The 25,384-nt window shown below is 42.1% G+C and overlaps 1 protein-coding gene across 2 annotated transcripts in view; it reads left to right on the forward strand.

Annotated features, from left to right (window-relative positions):
• The window catches only part of TSHZ2 (teashirt zinc finger homeobox 2), a 232,236-nt gene extending 209,977 nt beyond the window's left edge, over positions 1-22,259 (forward strand). Inside the window, exons 3-4 of one of the 2 annotated variants that reach the window (XR_004407119.2) lie at positions 12,756-13,175; positions 21,808-22,259. The gene's annotated coding sequence lies outside the window, so the exon portion shown is untranslated. Of the gene's footprint in view, positions 1-12,755 lie in introns of both variants that reach the window. The other variant, XM_032993578.2, reaches the window with a different exon arrangement.
• The last annotated feature ends 3,125 nt before the right edge of the window (positions 22,260-25,384 follow it).

Below are 25,384 nucleotides of genomic sequence, written 5' to 3' on the forward strand. Positions count from 1 at the left end.
AACATGCTACATGAATACATAACAGTGCCTAACCAAGAAGGTTTGTAATTCAGTAATTAGCTGTAATTAATGAACACAAAGTGAAGACTCATTTACAGTTTAAATTATCACATTAGCTCCTGTCACCCTCTATGTACACAAAACAGCAGGAATTCAATTATTTTTATTCTTCAAAGCTAATTTAAAATTTAAGGAATGCCATTACATGAAATAATAGGTAGGAAATGTAATAGAAATCGCTGAGAACAGTTGGCCATCCTTAGAATGGGAGGAAAAAAATGCTATCAGTGATGATTTGGAAATGTTGTTTCATCTGTGAACAGATGAAGGATTGAAATCTACGCTCTTTTCAGTGTATTTAAAAAGAAAACGAGTTTGGTGGTTGCTAAGTCTTTGTGCAGGAAGAGCCATTGTGCATAATTGTAGAAGCAGTTGATACTGATAATGCTGTTGATAGTAACATGATGACAGCATGGAAATGCTCACACCATTATCTTTAATGGGGCTGAGTCGATTGGAACAGCATCGAGCCCCTGTAATATTCACCAATCTTAGTTGTGAAACTTCAGCCTAGCAGGCCTTAAGTAATTGTCACTTTGCAATCTGCCTATAGTTTGTGTGTGTACGTATGTCTGTGTAAAATGCTTTCATTGTGCTTTTAAACCCACCATGATGCTTCTCCCTGCAGCTGCCACTGATTTTTTTTTTCTCAAACGGTTCAATAACAAGAGAATTCCAAACCTATCTGATGCTGCTTCTGTAGCTCCCACATATCTGCATTACGGCCCTTATTTTTTTGTTCTTTATTTCTTATTCGGTTGCCTTTTCATTTTAAATAGGCCACTGGAAGCTACACCGTCTAATTTTTCATAGGTGATCGACTGCTGAGTTGTGGGTTTACGTAGACAGAGGGAAGGTAGCGATAAGCCAAAGAGAGAGGATTCTATTAGGGAAATGCAGCAGTAACTAATGAATCCTGCCAGTAATTGGGAAGGTGTAAGCCTCTGTAATATCGTAATGATAGTCATCCGTTCTGTGCATCCCCCATCACTCCAAACGATCCCTCATCGTCTCTGTGATCTCAGACACTTAGCCATGCAAATCTTCCTGACAGGACTCTATGTCTTTGTCTCCCTAATTGGACAGTATAGAGTTGTTTATGGATATTGCAGACATTTAGACCTCAGTTGGAGGTTGTTCAAAAATCGTTAGCAAAGTTGCCTTAACAGCATTGTCAAATATTTATTCCCCTGTTTCAATATCTGTTTTTAACCCAGGCACGGTTTGCGATAGAATTAACATTTTGAAGGTACACCGTCTCGTTCCAGGCTCCGTTTGAGATTATTATTAAGCCATTTTCTTACAGAAAGAAAGAATAACAAAAAAAAATCTACCATAAATCCTCATTTCTCAAGGATAAAACATGAGATTGTAGGGCAAATGTGCTGCTTTTTAATACCTTTTCCACGGGGAAATATTAAGAATGCTGACAAAGGCAGTTCCACTTACAAAAATTACAGAAAGCTTATGGGGCAAAAATTCCAGTTTAGTGTAAGCCAAAATAAATGGAGAATAATCCCATTCACTATAGCACTTCAGGTGAGAGCAGATTACGAGTCAGTATCATATGTATTAGAAAAACTTTGTCAAGACACGGGGGGTTTAATTGTTCTATATAATCATCTATTAGTAGTAGGTGAAAAGTAAGATATAATAAATGCATCTAATATTGTTCTTTACCAGAACAGACTTTTTTCTTTTACAAACTTTCTATTTGGGCAATCTCACATTTTTGTGCATGGTGCATTTACTGTATATGGTTTGGGGATTTTCTGAGCACAGGGGGAAGTCTTACAGTGACCTAGACCATGAACACAAGAAGCAAAATTAAGTTTAAGAGAGCACAGTGGAGATCAAATACAGCAGCCAGTACAGACACAAATACTTGTGATTTGGAGTGTCAGGGAGAGAGATCAGATGGATCAGGAGACTGAATTTACAGTCCCTTGGTCATATGCCATTTTACTCCAACAAGTTGTCCCACAAATCAAGGGGACTATTTGCCTCAGTAAAAGCAGATCAGGTCTCTCCTTTTTGTAACTACTAAATTAAGCCCCTAATCCTGCAAAGAGTTAACTACATATTTACTTCCATTGCCATCTTGTCTCACAAGGCTACTTATTCTAGCAAAGGTAAACAATAACATATTTTATATTTTTTATAAAAGATCAATATTAAACTGGAATAAAAACAGGAAAAAAATATATTCAAGAATTTGTCTAAAATAATAATTTGGCAATTTTTTTAACCCAACTCTATTTTCTTTACAGAAATAGAGGGTGCGAAAACTTCTGTTCATGGGAATATTTCTAGGAAGAATTTCTGAAAGTATTAATTTGCGCCTGTCTGGCAACTATCTCGAAAGCTGTTTGTAGTTTTGGAAATTATTCAGCCAGGGAGCAGTAGAAATGACACATTATATAGTTGATTAATATAGTAAATAGCAGATTACTGAAGGGGGAATAATCAAAGCTATAGTTGCAGCAAATATTTACCTTATCTGATCTCTCTCGGGTTATCCCAAAGTTTTAGGTACTTCCCACAGTCAGACCCAAAAGGTAAAGAAAACAAAACAAAGTAAAACTATTTGTAACACAAGGGAAAAAATAGATTTATTTTTTCCTTTTTTGTGAAAAATTGCTGCATATTTGTTATAATTCTTTATTTTATTAAGCTCCCATTTGCTCAGTTTGTAGGTCTTTTTATAATGAACTTACTGTTCCCCTAAAGCATTACTGATGTCAGCTGTAAACCCATCAGCTTTTCACCCCTCTCCCTAAACTTCCGATGAAAACGTTGTGAACTACAGCGCACAGAAAAAAAAATCCATCGCTTGAAGGTCAGAGGAGGCAGCGATCTGCCCGAGTGTCTGTCCGAGCACACCCACACTGCCTGTCCCCTTCAAGCTCACGTTTTGCCACCCCTGGGCTCGCCGCAGGGACAGGAGCTGAGGCAAGGATGTCCCACCGCTCGGACATCCCTCAGGCTGAACACGGAGCCCTGTTTCCTACAGCATTCGGCGGACCCCTGGACACAGACAACGGGCTGACAGGGAACGGCCCGGATTCACCCTCCTTGCAGCTGGTTCCGCCTCTCCCTCATCTCCAGGCTGATGCCACCGGGTTTCTGCTCCAGTTGTGCTTCTGGTCCGGGGGGTGACAGCACTGCAGGGCAGGGTCAGGCTCTCTTCTCCCTGCAATAGACATGCTAAAGCAAATCAGCTCTAGATGTGCTTGCTAGAACCTTCTTCTCCAGAAAATGAATATATTGGCATTTATGGGGGTTTTTTATATACACGCACTTACGTATATATATTTAAAATCTCAGCTTTAGAAACTTATGTTGGTGTAGCAGTCTGTGACACTGAATACAAGCTGCTGTGCAAAGCAATTGCCAAATGTTTACATAAACACATAAATAAGACAAATAAATTTATTTTCATTATTCATATTTTCTACTCTTTCTTTTCCTTTTTATTTATGCTTTAAACAACGGTTACTGTAAATATTATGATAAAAAAAATGCCTGCAGTGGACAGAAAGATGATCAAAAAGCCCTGATATAGAGCAATTCATGTTTCTTCTTTACAATCACTAACGAATCTTAACTTGAACCATGTTATGTTCCCATGTGAGTGATAAGCAATGATTTATTATGAAGTGTCACGAAATCGGAATGCCATACAGTGAGACATGAGCTAGTGGAAAATGTGTTCCCTGTTTCCCAGCCTCATTACTCAAAGATGCAGTGTCCCTTTCTCCAAGTCTAATTTACCTGGCTTTTCAAGGCACTCTGATAGCAAAAGAAACAGCACCAGGAGTGAAATAGCTGATCCAGGCTGTGCCGTTCACCTACCAGCACCACTAAACACATTGCAGTGACCGGAAAAAAGGGTCTGCCTGGAAACTCAAAGCTATTGCTGTATCAAACATTTGCAACCCTAATGATGCTAACCCCCAAAAGCAATTGCGTAGGATTACAGCATCCGTTGCCTCGTCAGTACTGTCAGTGCATGAAGAGGAAATAAAACAGGCATTGTGGAGGAGACAAACGGAGAAGTTTTCTTTATGCGTTAGAGTTTCTTCTACTCTCTAATGATTCCCTTCTCCCCATGATCCTAATTCAAGTAACTGGCATGTGATATATTTTGTAGATAAATCAGCAGCAGAAGAGCATGTGCAGTTCTGGCACCACAGAGTAGGTGATTTACTTGTAGCTTGCACTGAGCGCACTGGTTTGGTTTTTAAGGTGGGAATTTGTGTTTCAAGTGCTTCCTCACGAAGAAAGAAGAAACCAGCATATTTCACACCAATTCACATAAGCAGCCCTCCTCTTCTACCTATTAATGCTTTGTGCAAAAAGTAACCCAAACAGGCATAGTCTTAGATTTTGAGCATTTTTCTGGATGCCTCTTTAAACACCATAATCCTGAAAGCACTTGAGCTTAGTCAAATCATGGAGAGAAATAGGTGCATCTGCCTAAGTAAAGGCAAGTGTTGAGTGTGGTTCTATTCTGCAGCAGGAGAGAGACATGGAAGTGTGAGCCTTCCCAAGGAGGTATGGCTTGGATGGTCTGGGCACATCACGGAGCAATCAGAAAGATGCATTGACACCTGAAAAGATGAACAATATTTTTCTGGAAAAGCAAAGCCTCTACCTATTGAAAAGAAAATCTTATTATCCAAAACCATAGATTTAATCACGCCAGATCTGATAAAAATTTACCAGCAGTAGCAGTTTCTATTTCAAAATGTGATCCCATTCTACCATGACAAAATGTGATAGAAGACCAAAAAGTTAAACTGAACAGAAAAGCATGAAAACAAATTTATGTCCTGCAAATTCTTTCACAAAAAATAAATCTTATATCTAGGCATGTAACAACTAGTTCAGTCTGTCTTAAGGCAATAGTAGCTATTGTTTTTCTTGCAGAAAATATGGAAATCATCAGAAGAAAATTAACAAGAACTCATCCTTGTCTGAAAGGCTAAGAGACTCACAAATTTCAAAAATCTTTTTTTTCTATAGAAATGCTTTATACAGAAGCTTTGTGAAGTACAATCCAGAGAGTAGTTGTCTCCCAGCACTGACAGTGTCTGCTGTTCCAGAGGAGATGGTGTGTGATGTACCATCCTGAAATATTGTCAGCAAGCCTGGAAATATGAAGGCACTTTCATAGCAAGGCAGGGATGAAAGGGAAGAGGTTTGGGGTTGCTTTTTTTGTTTTGCTTTGTTTCTTAGTCCTAATAAAATGTACCAGTTTGCTCTTAACTTCTCCCCTCCCACTTTGTTCAGCAGAGAAAGGGAACATAATTCTCCTGCAGAAGAGTTACAGTGTTCAGGAGAGAGGGAAGAGGTACAAATTCCTTCCTGGAGATGTTTGCTTCAGCCAGTTACAAGTTTTGTGTAATATCAAAATAGCTCTGAATGCAGAGATAGGATCAGCATCTCCCCACTCTTCAGTAGCCTTTACTGTCTTGCAGTGAATCTGGACATTTTAATGTCATAACTCAGTAGGTGGGAGTAGGAGAAACCCCACTCGCAGTAGCCTCTAGTTTGATGATTAAGAAATTCTCTTCAGAACTGAAAAAATGGGGGTTTAATCTAAGTGGGAGTTATGCCACAAGAGAAACAAGGAGGCAACTGAGGAATTACGCAGCAGTTGAGTGAACACTTGTAGATGACAATTTGGCCTTTTGAAGCACCTAGATTATTTGAGGAAATCTAGCTTCAAGTGACCCGCCAGTACATCCTGACCTCCATTTATGTAAAACTGGGACTTGACCCCACCACCAGTGTCCAGACGGTTCAACCATGATTTCTTTGTCTTATCTGATCTAAATTCACTTTCTTCAAGGTGTGTTACAAAAGCTGTTTCTCTTCTGGGATCTATGCAGGTGGCATTTTAAAATGTAGCAAGCACCCAAGCCTACAGAACCTGCTTGTCACAGAAAATGACACAGTTTGCATGTGACCTGTAATGACAGTTGCTAGTTAAAAAGAAACCAGAAATTCAGCTATATCTTCCACACTTTGGTTGCAGCTGCCATCAACTAAATCTCTCTCCAAGGGCAGATGGTGCCCTGTACAATGAACAATTTAATCTTTAGCAAATAGAGAAACTTTGCCAAAAAAATCCACTTTTTTTTTCTCCAAGAATAGGCTGTCAATAACATGTGCTCTCAAATACATTGTGATTTGATGACTATACTTTATTTATAGGAAAAAAAAAAAAAAAAAACAACAAACAACAAACCAAAAATTAAATGTTCTCTCTCATTTTTTTTTCTTTACAAGCCTGTGATCCGTCCAGATACCCCTGTACCAGGCTTTATCTGTGTGCAGAAGTGATTAGCAGGGGCCAGTTATGTGTCAGGATACTTCTTTGAGCCTGTTAGATATCATGTGTGCTCTTCTTTGTTACTGAGCATGTGTGTATCCCATGTCACCTTGAGGCCCAAGCTGAGATCAGGGGTGAAATCTTGGCCTCTCTCAACACAAATGGCAGAAATCCCACTCCCTCCACCAGCCCAGGATTTCATCGTGTCTCTCTCAAGACACAGGAGCTGCAGCCCCAATTTTTTGCCTGACTCCATCTATCAGCAAAAACAGCTGAGGCGTGCAGGGAAGTGAAATGATTTGCCTAAAGCCGTGCACACCAGATCTCTGGGGGTGGGAACCGAATTTTAGCACCCAGCTCGCTCTCTTCCTTTCTTCTCCTGGCTCCTCCGAAGGAAGCGAGGACGGGCTGAGCATGCATTGTTCCTGGCAGCAACGCCAGTTGTCCCTCCTGCACCATCCCTACTCCCAGCATCGCTGACTTAGCTGTCTGGGCCCATGCAAAGATCTGGATTGCCCAAACTCCAAACTATTAGGAAAAAAAAAAAAAAAAAAAATCAGGTTGCTGATTTTTCTCAGCCCAAATAGCCCTCTGACCCTGACCATGCAGTCGGCACTGGTGAGCGGTCGCACGCGGCGGGAGGAACGGGGCAGCTTCAGCCAGTAGCACTCACCCCCACCCTCGCTGTGGCTTTCATTTGCCTCTGTCTTTTGGGGATATGTCTCATCATTCTTGCTTTTAAAATGCTCCCGGATCCTTTTCTAGTCATTCACAGAAGAAACTGCCTGCCCTCTGGGGAACTGCTCAGGCTAACAGATGTCAGCATTTTCACAAACCATGTTGTTCAGGTGGATTTGGAGGATCTAACTGTATTTGTTCAGGGATGTCTAGTAACCCTGGTGAGAGGGGCACTGCTGCACATATACAGTAGGTCTGACTGGGCTTCTTTTTGTCTAGAAATACATATATATAATTATATATAAAAATATATTTGTATGCTATATTTGTACATAAAAGATAATGTATATGGAGAAGAGTTTTTGCATCTCTCTCTTAGGTCTCAGGTGGCATGATTGGTACAGGAGTGCCCCTAAAATGTCAGCGTTGCTGTAGCTGTGCAGCCCAACCATGGTGTTTGGAGCCATTAGTCCACAGTTCCTGGCAGAGATGGATCACTGTGTTCACTGCACTGTGCATAATACGAATAGGGTCACAGCTAAAAAAATCTGTCATATGAAACTGTACACACAGATATTAGAAGTTTCTGAAAACAAGAAACTCAAAAAGTGAAAGGTCTGGGGGGTTGTTTTGGCAGATTTTAAGCAGATTCTTCTTTCATATCACAGAACTGTTGGGCCAGGCCAGCTGAGGTAAATCAGCATAACTTCACTGACCTCCTACAGGGAAGGTGTTCTGTACCAGCTGCAGATAAGTGCTCTGATGATCTTGCTGCTGAAATCCAGAGGTCTTTTATCTGACCTTAGCCTTAGCCTCTTAACAAAGTATCTTCAGCAAAGAGTTTTCTGAGATAAATACAACTTAATGACTTCAAGTTTTTATTAAATGTAGTTTCCATCATCCCAGGCAATGAGGTCTCTAAATTCTTCCACCTGGGTGTTACCGCAGTCAGACAATTTTGTATTTCAGCAGACACACCCCAGGAACATCTGAGCTAGAGCCCACATTTCTTTTCCATTATCTTGTCCCGCATTCTCATAAGCTTAGATCACGGAACAGAAATATGTTTTACTTTTACGATAAAGGAGACCTTTTTCCACACTCCCCTCTCCGTGGCGGACAGCATGGGCTGAATGCCTGAAGTCTGGTGCCTTCTGCAGGTGATGAGGAGCTCAGGGACCTGCTGGGACCCACGGTGGGTTGTGCTGGTGTGTCACCCTCTCCCCACGCTCAGCTGCTAATACTTCTACGCAGGGCACAGAGCAGCTTCTGGGCACGACACCTTCACTGTGAGGGGCGTGAGGGACCTGCCTGCTGGCATCACGTGGAGCCTCTGCATGTGTCTGGGTGTGTGCTGCACCCTCAGCAAGAATGAAGAAAGGCTGAAAGTATTAGTTTTCACAAGGGTTATTCTTACCTCTCCCAAAATGCTTTCCCACCCTACTAGAGTGTGTTTTCTGAAACAAGTATGTTCTATTTATTTATTTAATGTGCTGTTAAATGACCTTCTGGAAAGCTGTTCCTGCCTCAGGGCTTTAAAATGGATGGGCAGACATAACTTAAGAGAGCATGCTCCTTACAATCAGGATGAATCATTTGAGTAGTTACTGTTTAGATTGATATAATTTTAGTTATAATTATGGGTAACGAGAAGGCATTTAGAGTCTGTAATACTGTAATTCATGGTGAGAGGAGTCCTAAATGAAATAAAATATATCCAGATTTGCTTTTTCTCCCTATCTAGGTATTATGCACATGAGCATGATTCTCTAAGGAACAGATTTTCTGCTGCTGTAAAAATCTAGCAAAAGTAGGTCAAAAATGACATCTAGAGATAACATGTTTGGTAACCACAAAGGGACTGTCTGTGTCTTTCTATTTGGCCTTTTAAGAGTCCTGCAATTTATTACTATAGGTACAGCTGCAGCATGAAGACGTTTGATCCATAGACTTCCATGGACTTTGGTGGGTGGATCACAGATACATATTGTCATTTTTATTATCCCATTACACTAATAGAAGATGATAGAATTATATTAGCAAAGATCTGGAAATACAAAAAAAAAAAAAAATAAACACATGAACCTGCTGTCAGATGCCTGGCTCTAGAGTACCATCACACCTTGGACCACACCACTGAAGTGGTCAGTGTTCTCCTGCACAACCCAAAAAGCAAACAGTGACAGGAATCCCCAAGCAAAGGACTTGAAAACCACCCCATGAGTGGACAGCCCATGTCCTACTCCCCAGGGAAGCTGCATCATTCAGTTAGTGTGGCTTTTGGCCACAGAGAAAAGTGGGAAAGGAGACTAGAGAGCAAGTGAGATCATGGGGTTTGGCATGTGTGTGCTTGAAAGAAAGAGCGAGCTCCCCACTGCGCTCGTGAGCCAGGAGCTGTGCGGGGTAAGGAGCAGAGCTGAGCAGCGCTGGTGCCAGCCCGCGGAGGCCGGACACAGCACGATTAGCTGTTGACATACAGTCGACAGTTGTCTCAGATTGCAGACATGTTTGAGAGTTCCTATTTCAAAGGTTTCACAGCTGCGCTTTTACGGCAAGATTTGAATGAGGAGAAGAAATCTGTGCCATGGACAAGGAGTGGGAAGGTGAATGTTAGAAGGAATCCTGAGTCCTGACACATCTGCATTAAAATAGATACAACTTTTTTACATCTGTTGATGGACTTGATAAATAATGTTAAATAAAAGCAAAGCTTCAGTATCTGCAACTGATATTTCACATATGCTGTAAAAGACATCAGCATAATGACCTTCCTCAACTTCATTTTCATAACATAACTTCAACAGTAGAGTTTTCTTTGTGGTACAGATTGAACTACATTTCAACAAATGCTCAGGAAGCTACCAGCTTTGCCCATCAAGTGCAGTTTGAACATCCAAGCTGCTATGCCCTAGACTGCAGGTGACAAGCTCTCCACATACTCCCTGAATCTCTTAGAGACTTGATAATGAAATACATAAACTATGACCCTTATTGATCAGGGTTCACACTAATTAATTTCCCAAAGTCCTGTCCCAGCCTGCAGTTATATCAATGTAAAAAAAAAAAAAAGAAGCAAAAAAAAAAAAAAAAAAAAAACACAAAGATGGAGACTCTGGTTGGCCAAAAGACCTAGGGGTGAAGTACTTATCCCATTGAAATCAATGCCAAGTCCCAATTGATTTTAGTCATGCATAGATGTAGCCATTAGTCAAGTATATGGACGCTTAGTCTCAAAAGCTTATACAATTGTCACAAATGGCTTTTATAGCAGTGCTAAACCAAAAACTGCCTGCACACACGCAGCAGTGCAGAGAATCCCCTCCAGCTCCCAGGTGTCTTGTTCCATCTTATCTTTCCTCCAGCAGCAAAACCAGTTGAAGAGGTTTCCACCCTTCCCCATCGGCTGTGCAGTCCCAGCCTCGCACTGGGGACTCCTCCTGGAAGTGCTTGTGTGACCCCTTGTGAGCCACAGTGGGGACGGATCCAGTTTTCAGCTGGGGTGGTTGCAGGGACACAGTGAAGGTTGTATCACACCGTGGGGTGGAAATGATAGGGAGGGGCAAGAGCTTCTGAAGCAGGTTTGTTGCTAGAAGAGTTTCTTGTGGACCTACACCCTGACTGATGTGCCTCTGAAGAGCTCTGCCAAGGGTTAACAGTGCCCTTCATGTTTCTCTGTGCATGCTCCACCTTGTGATGTGGGAGCAACCAGGAGTATTACTGAGATGATTTTACAGCTGGTCTAATACAAAAGTTTAAGAATCTTCCTCACAATGAATTTAAAAGAAAAGGAGGCAGGAGTTTGGCTTTTCATTTTTCCAATCCAAGCCCTTGATAAATATTTCCCGCTGGCAGAGAACCAGTACTCTGCAGTTACTTTGCTTCAAACCAAAACTCCTTCCCAGATTTAGCACTTTCAGTAATACTACATGCTGCTTACTTGTCCTAACGACATGCTGGAGGCAGGGTTGAATTAATCAAGAGTTACTGCTCCTGCACTCAGCTGTTTCACCAATGCCCCTCGTGTTGGCCTATGCAGGACCAGCCCACAGTGTCTGTGTCCCATACCCATGAGTTAGGCAGATGCTCTGCATGTCAGAGCGGCTACAGAGCTTGATTTGATCCAAGGCAGGACTGGGGTGGCATGACACAGGTTGCTTTCCATCCTGGTGAGGGCTGCAAAAATCTACTCGGAAAGGTAAAATCAAATGCCTGTGTCACCTCCGCAGTCTGCACTTGGACCATTTGCAGAGGGTGATTCTGCAGCTGAGACCTTGACCGAAGAAGCAGAGCCAGCTCATGGCATTACTGCATTTCAGCTCTAGGTGTTACAATAGTAAGGAAGGCTTCTGGATTTCTTTAAAATTTGAACAAGGTCTAAACTGACACGGTTTTGTCCGTTTGCAGTGAAGAATAATAGCTTTGCAAGGTGTGAATTGCTCTGGAGCCTTACCTCTGAAAACTAAAGACAACATTTTAAAGTGTCAACATGGACTGCTTTTAATATCCTTTAAGTGGGAATAACAATCGAAGGTATTCACCACGATTTCAAACTGATTTCTGTGCATCCTCAGTTGCCAAAAGTCTCTACATTCAGCTGCCAAAACCTCTTCTTCCCTTCCAACAATTTCTCCATAGCAGGTTTGGGTTGCCAATGCAAAACTCAGCATCACTGTGAAAACTGGAAAGGTGAAGATATTTTAAAGCAAACCAAATTATAAACTAACTAGCATGAAGTCAATGGACTTTTTTGTTTTCATATGGAATTTTTTGAAAAGCTGAGTTTATTTTACTTTAAATAAAGCTACTACTGAATTTCCAGTTGATTTAGCCAGAACACAGGGAACACACCACAGGATTTGACTTGTGTTTGCTGAAATGTCCGTGGCCTTGAACAGATAATATATTTCTCAGTAACATATTTCTCTTTGTCCACTGCTGGTCTTATTTTCTCTGTGCTCTCTCCAGATTGACTTTCACTCTACTTATTGCCTGCCTCATTTCTCACCCTATTTTTCCAGTTGTTTTTTCTACTGTTTTTTCTCAGTATCTTTCTTCCAGGTTGTAAGCAAAACAGAACTCAACTTTGGGCTGAACTTTTAAACCCACATCTTGAAATTAAATAAAACAAGCACCTTCTGTCTCTGTGTAGAAGTAACTTCACAACTTGAGTCACTTAGCACTTTTAGTAGCTGCAGAATGGAAAAGGTCCATTGGAGGAACAGCAGCTTTTAATGCTGAGGAGGTGCCAAAACAACCAGAAATAACACAGCAATAGTCGAGTAATTAAACACAACGTGGGTTTCAAGATGCCCAACTCACCATGAGGATTTTAGAGTATATTCTTGGCTGGTAGTCGAAAGAAGCTCATTATATTGTCCAGGTTGAAGCAACATGAGGGAAAAGCAGAGATGCAGAGTAACACGTGCAGCGGGCTGGCAGAGCCACAGCATCAGCTGGAGTTTACCCACTAATCCCTGCACGGTTACGGGCATAAGGATCTGGGGGGTTTTATTCACACTTCTGTGTCCTTGCTTCTTGTGAGCCAATGGGTGGGCAAAGTAAAGCAAAGCTGACTCACTCCCAGAAATTTCTATAGATAAAAGTACATTTTCAATAAAATCCGGAATCGTGATTAGAAACTTGGTAACAATAGTTGTTATTATTATTCTGCTTGCAGGACGAATGCCTTAGTTCCAGCTCTCCAGCCCAGGCTTCCCGCACCCAGCCTGCTCCTGTGCGTCACTCCGATCCTGACATTGAACTCACAACAACCCGGACCGAGAAGACTGCCAAAAAACTCCCGCTATTCTTCTTCATCCTCACTAACAATTTGGTAATGAAGTATTGATTTCCACTCCCCTGCTATTGGACGATATTAGGTTTTCATTGATAAACTGCACTGGGGCTGTCTGGTCTCCACTGTCCCTTTTTGCTGTCACTAAAACAAAGTGCCACTGAAGTAAGATAATGACTGAGAACATTGATGTACTTATTTCGTCAATTTGTAACACTTGACAGGAAAAAAAAAATTCTTCATAGTTTAATGTCCAAGTGTGCTACACAAGATGCAGTCACATTGGAAGCTTTACTTTTCATGGTAATGTCCATTTCCTATTTATAACCCCTTTGGGATAGTTTGTCTAAAGGAAATGTTTCTATTCTGTGCAGCTATTACTGTTGCACCTGGGTTGCCCAATCCAGTCATTGCACTAGGGATCAATACATCACAGTAAGTACAAGAATTATTAAGTTAAAACAGATTCTGAGCCAAAAAACCTCTGAACAATGTTAATCTTCTGTGCAAGTTGTTCAAATAGTTATGCTTAACCATGTTGCTGCCAAAGATTTGTTTAAAATGGATTATTTTCAGTTTGTTTTATTCCTCAGATATATATATATATTTAAATCTCCATTACGGTTTATGATGAGACATATGCGATGGAGTGATTTTTAAACGAAAGTACTATTGTTAGATTATTGAACATTATATAAATATAGGTATATCTATATATAAATATCGCTATGTAAATATCTATATATAGATATAAAAAAATAAAAGTAGAATTCCTTTCTCAGTTAGGTGAGTGTAAATCTAAAGCTCTCTGTTGTAGTCAGTGGAGTTACACTGGATTTATGCCACCGTGAATGAGATCAGAATCTGGTCTTCACGCTCCCCATCCAGCCTGGCTCGTCCTGCCGACGCGGACAGCCTGGCGAGCACAGCTGTCTTCTAGTCAACCGAGACCTGGGGAGAAGGGGGCTACAAAGATGGCAATTTCAAATTTGTGCTTGTAACTTTTTTCATTAAAACTTTGAGGTCCCAATTTTAATTTGTGGAATATTCACGTTAATAATGAGATCTAATTAAGACATCCATTAAAAGCCCGTTAAAGTTAATTTAACGTAAAAATTCCAATAGAACTGTATTAGATTTTCTCCATTAAATTAACGTTATGGATTTTTAACGGATGTCTTAATTATACATTATTATTAACGGGAATACTGTATTACACAGATTAAAATCGGGTCCCGAGTCAACTCACAACGTCTTCCAGGATATGCTAATGTCAGAAGTCTCACGTTACCTAGTGCACTGCTTGGAAAATCAGGCACAGCCCTGTTTACTCTCGCTGAGCATTTCCTCGCAGCAAAAGCAACCTCCAGTAGACAAATCCATCTCTGCATTTAATGATGAACTTCCCTTATTCTCAAAGGAAAAATAAGTCTGGATCAAGTTGTAAATCGCTACTCCATTGCCAATGAAATATTCAAAGTATGCTAGGCACAGGTTGAGAAGAGGATCTTTCTCAAATAAGAGAGGGCTTCAGGTTATCTTTTAGTATTGTTTTGGTTTAGATCTTCAAGGATATAATTGAAGTGCAGCATTCACAAAATCAGACTAAATATGTTTACTGCTTTCCCTGTGGCGTGTGCAGACGGGCCTGTTTTGGCACAGTTTGGGAAATTTTGACATGATCCCTAAACTCAACATGGAGGAGAAAAAAAGGCCCTTCTTATTTACCTCCTAGGGAAAGTGTTGCCCTTATGCCACATATAATAGCAAATTGCTTTTTTTATGGCATGCATAACCTAGATGGGAAAAAATATGGCGCTTGAGGGAAGGAGGGAAAAAGTAAATGAAGTTCCAGGAATGTCATTCTGAAGTAATGAGGCATGGACAGAAAATATACCCCTCACATCATCGGATTGAGATGGCAGTCGAAATAGCTTCATTGAAGTGTCAGCACTCATCCATCAATCAATCATCCACAAGGAAAAATAGCGACAGTACAACGGGGCGGCTTTTATGGGATTTACTCATGGGCATAGGGAATAGCAGCTCAAATGTAGTTCTGACATGAAAAGCAAGGTGCTGATATTATTTTTTATGATGGGAGGATCATAAAGTGAATTGAGAACAGTGAGGTCTGTCTTTGCTTAACCTATTCAACTGGAAATGAACGGAGCTCAACTGGAAACGAGCAGAGCCTTCAGATGGGTTAAGATTGAAGCCTGCACCGTGCTGAGCACCGACCATTGACAACAAAATTCTATTAAAGCAAAATCAATGCATTAGCATCGAGCTCCTCAGAAGCTGTTAAATTGCGCAGCCCGTTCAGAGTTATTAAGTGAAGTTGCACAAGGTAGGTCCTGCGGCATGGACCCAAAGGCAGCGAGTGCCGCGGTAAAATGCCACTTGGGAGAAACTGCATGCGTATCTCCAGCCCTGCTCACTTCCCCAAGCTTTCAGATGCTCTAAGAAAAATATTTGGCTTATTGCAGCATCCAGCGGGTGAAGTTCCCCCCAACTTCAGACACCCCCGACCCTGCGCCCTGTCGCAGCCGGGCATTTTGCCGTCTGCTTGGGCAGGACCCCTCCGTGCAACATGTTTTGCCGCTTGCGGCTGTGGCCGAGCCACACGGCCGCCAACCCGGGCTGCTGCCGGGAGCAAGGAGCCCTCTTCCCGCAAGACGGTGGCCCTGCAGCCCCGGCCAGCCCGCAGCATCCAGGGCTGGGGGTCCTCAGGGAACCAGCTGCTCAGTTTTGGCAGAAAAGAAGCTCTCCTGGTGCCCCGGAGCTGGTGAGCAGTGGGCTCGTGGTGACGATAGGAAACACGGTTCCACCATCAGCCGCCCCAGCCCCAGCTGTGCTGGCACCTGGGATCCCGGAGCTGAAAACCTCTCTCAAGGTTTTAGGGAGGGCCGGTCCCCCCGTGGGAGGTCTCCGGCCCAGCAGCGTGTTTTGCTCAGGAGGCTTCGCTCCAGCACAGGCAAGTGTGGGAACAGCTACTTCATTTAAAATCTGGCCACAAACCTTTATTACACAGTGCTAAACCTTGATTATTTTGCCTGCATTGCTGTCCTCTGGGAACATTTTAGATACACATTTGAATTAAGTGGGGTTTTTTTTTTTTTTTTTTTACAATATGATATAAAAAAAGAAAATGTACCTCTCTCCTCTCTCTTTCTCTGTACGAAACTGGATGAGTTAATAGTTTATCTGTCATATAAATCAGGTAACACAGAAAATCATTGCATCTTTTCTCTGTCGTATCTACTCAATATCTATCGTTCTGACTTTTATTCTTATTGGAGATCATCAAAACATTAATTAAAAGCCTGGTGATCAAACAGCCGAATATTTATGATTCACGTCCTTGCTTATTAACAAGTGGCATATTGATACACCACATATCCAAGCTGTTTATGCTCTTGCACTGCAATAAAGCAGTAAGAATTGTTACCCTTACACACTGCTTTGAGAGATTTATTCAGAAACCATAGCTCCCTTCCCGCCACCATCCATGTCAAAATAAGCCATATCACCTTAAAAAAAATGTTCTGTTTTAAAAGGGGGAGATATAATTAGCATCTCTTTGGAGGCTAATATATAAGAATTTCAGTGGATCAGTCTCAAGTGTTTTTTCCAGGCTCTTATTACTTAAGCTGAGAGGGAGAAGGACACTTAACTTTAAAAATGGCTGTCATTAGTACAATAATAATTGTTGGTTTAAAAAAAAATCTTTGACAATCTGCTAACAAACCTGCCCAGTAATTACTTGTCAATGCAACTTATCATGGGTTTTATTACCTACTTGTAAAAGTATTTACAAGACTGACCTCCCTAGCTTTTTTAGAGATCATGGAGGATATAAGAAGTAATTTTAAAAATCAATAATTATATATTAACACAATAGAGGTTGAAGCCTTCCAAGAAAGTTTTACAGGCTATTGAGTCAACTGCCACACATTCAGATGGCAAGGATTGTTTTCCTAATTTTTAGTCTTTTTTCTTTCCTTAATCGTGTTTTGTTAAAGTGCCATATTTATTGACCAGTTCAGTTCCTAAAATAGAGGGGGATGATCCCACTGGGAAGCGTCCGTGCAGGCTTTGCGCGGAAAGCAAGCTGCCCTCAGTGATCGGGAAAATACAACAGTAACAGAGTTTGGGCCCGTGGCAGCCTCTGGCTGAGAGCCACCGAGGGGACATTTGCTTTCTACAACATTGCTCCCTGCTAATTACTAATGGCCTGAACCCGCCACGGAGGTGCTGCTCTGGTTCAAGCACAGCAGCTCAGGTCAGCCCGCAGTTTGGCCTTGCCGCGGATATTATCCTGCAATCAAACCTGTTGAGGAAACACAAGGGAATGAAAGATGGCAACCTAATTTTTGTCAGAGATTTCCTCCCAGAGAAGAAGTTACTCTGTTTGTCACCCGGGGGTTCAGCTGGGCTGAGGACACCATCCCTGTCCCCTCTCTGCTTGCCATTGTAACTCTCAGGCTGGAGAAAGCACCTCGGCTAAGTAGAGGTGGGTCCCCGTCACATAGGACTTTTGTCTTCACAAACAGATATACGATGCAATTTATATTTAAAATTCTCTCTATAAAGACAGTATTGATCACAGATTCCAGATCAATATGTTGCAATTACAGCAGGCTTTAAAGGCCATCTGTCCCCAAGCAAGAGCGCGGATATAACCACCTCCATATATTTTGAAAAAGCACTGGTATGTGCCCATCTTCTTACAGTACAACCTGATATATTATTTTTGCTCCCAAGAAACTGCATTTAGAAGCCACATAGAGTTGTAATTCCTGTGTACTGGCCACCTAAGAGGAGACCTCAGAGCAGGTTCTCTCTGGGTTTCAAAGTCACAACAGGATCAACAACACTGTGGTCTTGCTGGCCTGGTTTTACTGATACCTCTCACAACTTATCCCCAGGTTGCAACTTTCCTTTTTGCCAAACCCCTGTCCTTGGTTGGAAATGATCAGCAAAAGGTTACTGAATTTCACTAAGAACTTTTCAGTAATGGTGCTGAAGAGTTTGAGCTGGGCATTGGTAGGTGTAAACTGAGCCTTTTTCATATGTGACAGGTTGGACTACAGTAAATGTAACGTTTTGAAACTTGTAGCTAAAGAATAAATGACATGCATCTAAAGGCAGATTTCAATTCACATTTCATCAAACTGAGATCCTGACTTGCCAGCACCTGAAGTCAAGATAAGTCTTTCTGTTGACAGCCCTGGATGAGCCACTAGGTAGTGATTCCAGAGAGAAATGTTCCCTGGATTTTCTTTTTTGTTCTTTTCTTAATTATTTCCTGCAGTGGTGGACTTCACTCAGGCACGTAGAATTTAGGATTTTGTTCTCCAATTGACTCCTGAAGGAAAGCGAGAGAAAACAAAAAATAAAAATAGTGGGCTTACAGTAATAACAGAAGCCAACATACCTTTGCAAATGAACACGGGCCAAGCGTGAAAGCCCGGGGAGAGGGTGTGCATCCCGCGCGCGCTGCCGCATCCCGCCGGCACGGTCCTGGTCGTCCCTGCCACCGCCTCCCTCCGGTTTCGTGTCAGTCTTCAGCTTTATTTATACCAGCTGCTAAAAAGCAGAAGCCAGATTCCGAATTCATGTATTCTGGTGTAAATCCAGAGCTACTCCTTCGAATTAATTCAGTATATTTACCCTCTGGCTACACGGCGCCAAACACTGTCCTCGTGGTCCTAACCTTGGATTCCTAACATGTTTAGATGGTTTTGAAAACAACTTCAGCAAAGTCTCCAGCTCCGTGCAGATTACATCTAAGACACGGTCTGCACTTCATAAGTTTTATAGTTATGTCAGGGAAGTGATTGCAAAACTTTGTTATTGATGTGACTATGCTGGTAAAAGTCCTAATGTGAAAACAGTTGTATCGCTATAAAGCACTTTATACTGGTACAGCTTATTTTGCTTTGCTGGACCACTTTTATACCAGTGCAAGCACTTTTATCCCGGTATACTTCAGTCTACACTAGTGGTCATTTTTTATTAACTATGCCGGCAAAAATGTGAAGAATAGATAAAGTTTAAGGTGACACTGTTGTTTCTTTTACCAAAGTGTCTGTACAATATTTTCTTTGAGAGTGTTTTTAAAAGTGAAATAGCTGTACCACTGGACTTAACTGCAGAGTAATAAACTTCCAGTTCATCATCACTCTCAGCTCATGAAATGTCTTCAGGCCTTTGTAAAAAGCCCTGTTTGAGACAACAGATTAAATACTAATCCTGGCAGATCGTACATCTCCGCTTGAGTTCATACCATCTAGCTGAGCAAACTTTTTTTTTTCCTTTTTTTGATCTAAGTAAAGGCAACAGATTCTTTCATTAGACTGCTTAGATGAGGTAGCAGGAAAAAAAGATCAATATTTTAAAAAGCAAATGAAAATAACATCTTGCAAAAATGCAGCTACATTAAATGCAAGGAATGCTTTCCCTTGAAAGCCACATCCCCACGTGGGCATCAGCCCCAGGTGAGGGTTGTATTTACAGTACTTAAACATCCATGCAATTGTCTCAAATGTGGAAGATTTATATGGGCAATGTTTTCAATTACTAACTGGTCCATGTAACATTAAAAAAAATACATATCTGTATATATCTAGGTAGATATGCAGCTATATACAGATACCTACCCCCTGTATACATCGACATACTTGTGCACACACCGGCACACTGTAGCTGTGTGCGTGTGGGTATCTATTTATAAACAGGCAACGAGTCTGTGGCTGAAGTAACAGCTGGGCACTGTTGGCACTAAGCAAAGCAGCAGATATCTTCAGGATGTACAATGCAGTATTTTGGCTTTATAATGCAGCAAATGCTGGAATGTGCAATACAGGTTGCAAAAGCTGACAAGCTAAACAGTTCTTATTTGGCTCAGGGTACTTCACTGTCATATGTCTCTGGTACAATGTGCCCTTTTGTCTAGTGCTCAGGCACCACTTATTAATCCTTTGTTGTTGGGTTTTTTTCTGTACATTAGTTTTGGGTTTTATTATCTTGAATATGTCAGCACGAATCATGAGAGATCCACCCCCATTTTAAATAATAGAACATAGTTGACCATAATAGTAAATTTGACGGTTTTGCTCTGCCCCAGCGCTTGTGGTATGTAGTAAGTTTGCTATTGGCAGCATCTTCAGGTTACATCTGTGACCCGTGGTGTTAGGTCTAGAATTTTGTTTAAAAAATTAAAAAAAAAAAAGAATCAAAAGCTCATTTCTCTTAAAAAAAAAAAATGTATATACTACAAATTGCAAAAAGGAAAGATTAAACACATTTTTTATATTAACAGCGCAAATGGGACTCCTTTCCGAGAGGACTCACGGTGACTTTATCTGTAGAATGTTTCAGTGCTTATGCACTAATTTTGTAACAAGTGCATGCTGTATAGAATATATTGCCTGTATACTTAGAGTGGAGGGGGGGCCAAGCTGCTTTTCATTGTGCACTGCAGCTTGTTTGGATGAAAAGTTGCGCCTTTGATGCATTTTTATACTGTACATATTTGTATATATTAACTATATTGCCATGTTATGAACACAGATTTTGTTATATTTGCTTGTTTCAGTTTCCTACAAAAATTGGTCCATGATGGGGGATTTTTTTTTTTTTGTATAGAAAATATGCTTGTAATTTTTGTTTGTTTGTTTGTTTTCTTGGCCATCATCTTTTAGTGGCTCACAAAGGAATTAGAGATGAGTTTTTGCAGGACCTCTGAGAAGCAAGTCTGTGTTTGCATGAGACCTGCCCAATTGCTGGCTATAAAGGGGGGCGGGGGGAAGAGGGGAAATCTAAGTCAAGTTTTGCTTTTAAAGCATGCTTAGTCCCATGGGAAAACTCATACATGTACAATTATTCTCTTTGTATTTTATCTAATAGTGCCTGAATTTTTTTTTTTAATGTCTTCTTGGAGGAACAATTCATAATTGTCAAAATTTGAAACATTAGCTTAATTTTGTTTTCATGACCTCTCATTTCTCCTCCTTATTTATTTTGTTGCTGTTTATAATGGGCCCCAAGGCCATTTCTGACATTGCAGTGTTCTTCTTCCACATTAAGGATGTTTTTAAAATTACTAAGATTATTGAGCCAACAGGCTGTTTTAATCAAAACCATGTTTCACTTGGTTTTGATGATTATGAATGGGCCGTGCAGCGCAAGCCCCTTTCTGCGGGGGGACCGTACCACCTAGCGGCCTCGCCGCCTGCGCCCAGCCCAGCCGCCAGCAAGGCTCCAGATTATTTGCTTGTTATAACTAACTTCAACTAAACAAATTGATAATGTTAATGGCATTTCCCCCCCCCCCTTTTGGTTGATTGCTAAATAAATTTGTATAATTTATACTAGAGGAGATTACTGCTTTTATTGTTTTGGGTTCCCCCACACCAATTATTAACAATCAGGACTATGTATCTCATTAAATTTAAATCAGGTCAAACCTATTTATATAAGGCCTTTTCTGATTTACAGGAAGATGACTGTATTCCAGTGCATTTAAGATGTATTTCTGTGTATGATTTTGCAGCATTGAAATCTATTAATGGTGATTTTTTGTTCTGTATTTTACCACGGTAAATACATTGTAAAAAAAAAAAAAAAAAAAAAAAAAGAAAAAAGAAATCCCTCAACTTTACCACAGAAAACATTACTTTTTATGCCCAGGGATTTTTTTTTTTTTTAATAAAATCACTGCAGTTTTAGAACTGTAATTAAAGCCCTGAATAATAGATCACACATCTTTATCTGTTGTGTTTAAAAGGAAAAAAAAAATAGCCCAAACTGTTCACATAATCCTGAATGCCTCATTTCCATAAAAAAGGTTTCTATACATATATTATTTACATTTTTAAACATGGTAATTCTTTCCTTTGTGGCATAAAATGTCTCTTTTCCACTGCAGCTATTGGAAAGCGACTGCTCACATCTGAAATGTTATCGTAATTTGCATCAGGAAACCCAACTGCAGACATTAAGGACTTGGGTGTGTTCAATTATGATTTTGCTGGAGGCTGTCCCTCATTTTAATGCTGCACTCATTGAACTACCTTTCTGAAATCTAGCTGATATGGTTCACCATAGACATGCTTCACAACATCATTAGCTTTGCAAATGGCTTCATTTCAGTCAATGCAGACTTCAGTTTTGGCCAATTGTAAAATGGAAATTTGAAAAGGAAAAAAAAAAAAACAGATGCACTTAAAACATGAAAAGAATTATTTATATGATAAAAATATATTTAGATTTTCAAAGCACAAGACTGAACAGAAGTGCTCTTTTTATGCTTTCTGAAGATGTTACTGTTAAAAGTCTTTCTACATCAGGCTTAATAAATCTGTAATGACATTTGATGGATTGATTTTTGTGTGGGTTTTTCTTTTCTTTCTTTCTTTTATTCCCCCTTTCTTTCTCAGCAGAGAAAGAAAAAGACTGACCTGGAGAGGCTGTGGGAGAATAAAACCACAAGAATGTGCCTCTTTCAGTAAAACTCATGAACAATTTCTAGCAGCCTCCTTTCCCTTAAATAATAATCACTTAAAATAAGAAAAAGAAAAAAAAAATCCAACTACACCACCCTGCATTTGTTTCTACAGATCTTTTTCTTTTCCTCATCTGGCTCCTCTGACCACTCCATGCCTGCGTTATTTATGGTGTAATCTACAGCAAGGCATTGGGCTGCTGTCACACAAATTCAAGGCTCGCTAGCCATAAACCAGGCATGATTGAGATACCAAACACCCTTCTCTCAAGTGCTCCCCCTCAGACGGATGGCTCTGTTTAACACTTAGTTTCCCTAAGCACTCCCTTGTCCCCCGTAACGTCCCCCCGAGCGGGGCGATGTGTCACACCCCCGCGTGCGGCAGCACACGCCGCCGCCGCCCCGGCCGCGATGGGTTATTTACTGCCGATGAGTCAAAGCTCTCCGTGGCAGAGATTCCTGAGACTCGTACTCATTAAATTTCGATGGATACAGGATCACCTGTTAGCCGTATTTAATTGCCGCTGCTCCTCCTCGCCGTGAGGACAGGTACAGCGAGCCCACCGCGGGGCTGAGCGGCCGCGGGCAGCCGTGGTGCCACGGGCTGAGCCACCTCCCCGCGCTGCTGCAGCCTTTCCGTGCCACCCACGGCTCGCCGGTCACTGAAGGAGAGGGCAGTTGTCCCCACGCGGGTGGTAGGGAGAGTAGAGGGGAGGAAAGTGCAGGATGCATCCCCTCACCCTGCTGTCACCCTTCTCCTCTGATTTCCTCCAAACCTCCGGCCTTTCCCAAGCCCTCTCGGGGTCTCTGCAGCTTGGCACGGAGGACAGGGACCACCAGGGCATCACCCATCCCTCCTTCAGCCACCCATCCCCACTGTGCAGAGCCAAAGCCGACGAAAGGCCCTGCACCCTCCTCGCCCCACCGCCTGCCCCTTGGCGTGACCGTCCCACGCCCACACGCACCCACGGCTGACCTGCAGGAGCCACCCTTCAACTTCTACACACCGGGCAGTTCATTAGCGAATACACTTATGAGACAGTGCCTTGGATCCTGCAACACTGACATTTTTATTTTTTTTTTTAAGTGATTTTTTTTTTTTAAAGGAATATATTGCACACATTTCAAGAAACCCCTCTAGGGTAAAATAAAAAATATATATAGATGGCTAAAATAACAAATGAATCATAAAACTTAGAGATGGAAAAGGACTATTAGATCATCCAATTTATCTTGCTGTCTGCCAATACAGGTTTGTTCCCCGCAGACCTCTCCCCAGGGCTTTGTCTAGCCTTTCTGACTTAACTCCAGCGCGCAGGGTCCTCTGCCACTTTCCTCGGAAGAACAGTTAATGGTTTAGGCATGTTTCATAGGTACAGGGCCAAATCCTGGCCTGAAGGGAGTCTCACCTGCAAGGAGCACAAGGCGCTGACCCCAAATATTATAGTGACTCCACGAAGCAGCAATACAGGCGCCACTTGAGCGTGTTTTCACCTCGTGCCCTCGCACGCGGCTGCTGGCCCACGCCACCCCGACAGGCTGCGGGGCCGGGCCGTGGTCGGCAGGGAGCCCTGGCCCTTCTGCCCGCGGCCCCGGGCCCGGCCGGCTGGGCAGGGCCGGGGCTGGGCAGGATCAAGTGCCTGCCCGTGCCGCCGCGCTCCCGTATCGCTGGAGGCTGCCAAACCAGCTGTAGGCAGCTCTCAGCAGGCTTAAGAGGCTGCTCTAATTTATTCCAAGAGTTTGAACTTGTATCTCTTGCCTTTTTTTTTTTTTTTTTTTTTTTTTAATTATTGGTGATACACTCCAACAGAAGAACAAACAAACAAATAAAATCAACCCTTCAGCTTCTCAGATGGATGTTTTGGCTACAGGGCAACTTTGAAAGCTGGTTCGGTTGTTTTTGCTTTCATTTTTTGCTGCTCCTTAAAACTGTCTTGATTTAATAAAAGTTAAATGTTTTCATAGGAAAATCAGGCTGGGTGGTTTGTGATTCTTTTATGTACAACACGAATATTACATTATTCAACAATTCAGGAATAAATTTAATTCTGTCTACCTTTTCTGAATGTTCTACAATTTAAATAGCTGGTCTGACAGTGAAGTCCGGGTACCAAGGAGAGATCGATTAGCTCCAGAAGGGCACCAAGGTCACAGTACAAAGGACTTCAGGTGGGCCACGACCGAGGCTGTGGGAGCGGAGAGCCTGGGACCAGGGGCTGGGGCTTGACATGCCAGGAGCGGGATTGCCTGACTGACCTTCCTGAGACACCACCAAATGGGAAGGACCCACGGTTTGCTCTGAAATTTGAAAGCACGGAAGTGCCACCAGAGCTGGCCGCCCTTCGCAAACAGCCGTGTCCCCCACCCCAATCCCCTCCACGGGCGAGGGGGTACCGGGGCCGGGGACACCCCTGTGCGGGGCCGCCGCCTGCGCCCGGGCACCGCTCGGCTTTCCCGGGCGCCTGCACGTGGCTGATGCTCCGTGTTTCTGAGTCAGTCGGGGCACGGCTGCTGAGCACACCACAGCCAGCACGGCCGCTTGAGAGGTTTATGTCACTCGGGGCAGTTTATTAGGAAGATTTATGGTCAGGAAAACAAAAGTTTAGAGGAACAAAAGGCAACCCTACATACTCTCAGCAGCTGTTCCCCGCTCGCAATGACTCCTCAGCCCCAGCTCAGAGGCAATTCTGGAGCAAACTGAGCTTTTAACTGGGCTCCAGACCTCGGGCTGAGGATAGGAAAGTCTGCAAAGGAAACAGTCTTCATGGAAAGAGAAGTAACAAATATGAGAAAAACAATCCAAAACAAAATCTTAAAGTTCAGGTTGTATCAAGTTTCTCCCCACTACTGGGACAATCTTTCCTTGTTCATGGGGAGGAGTCGAGGTCCTGAGGATGGTGATGGGGATCCTCCTGGGATGCAGCACACGCAGACACACCCAGCTGCTGGCTCTTACCCCACCCAGAACAACAAGGTGGCAGAGCCTCTCCTCCATCCACCA

Source organism: Tyto alba, unplaced genomic scaffold (genome assembly GCF_018691265.1).
Source record: "Tyto alba isolate M040663 unplaced genomic scaffold, T.alba_DEE_v4.0 Super-Scaffold_33, whole genome shotgun sequence".
In the NCBI taxonomy this organism is placed as follows: Eukaryota; Metazoa; Chordata; class Aves; order Strigiformes; family Tytonidae; genus Tyto; species Tyto alba.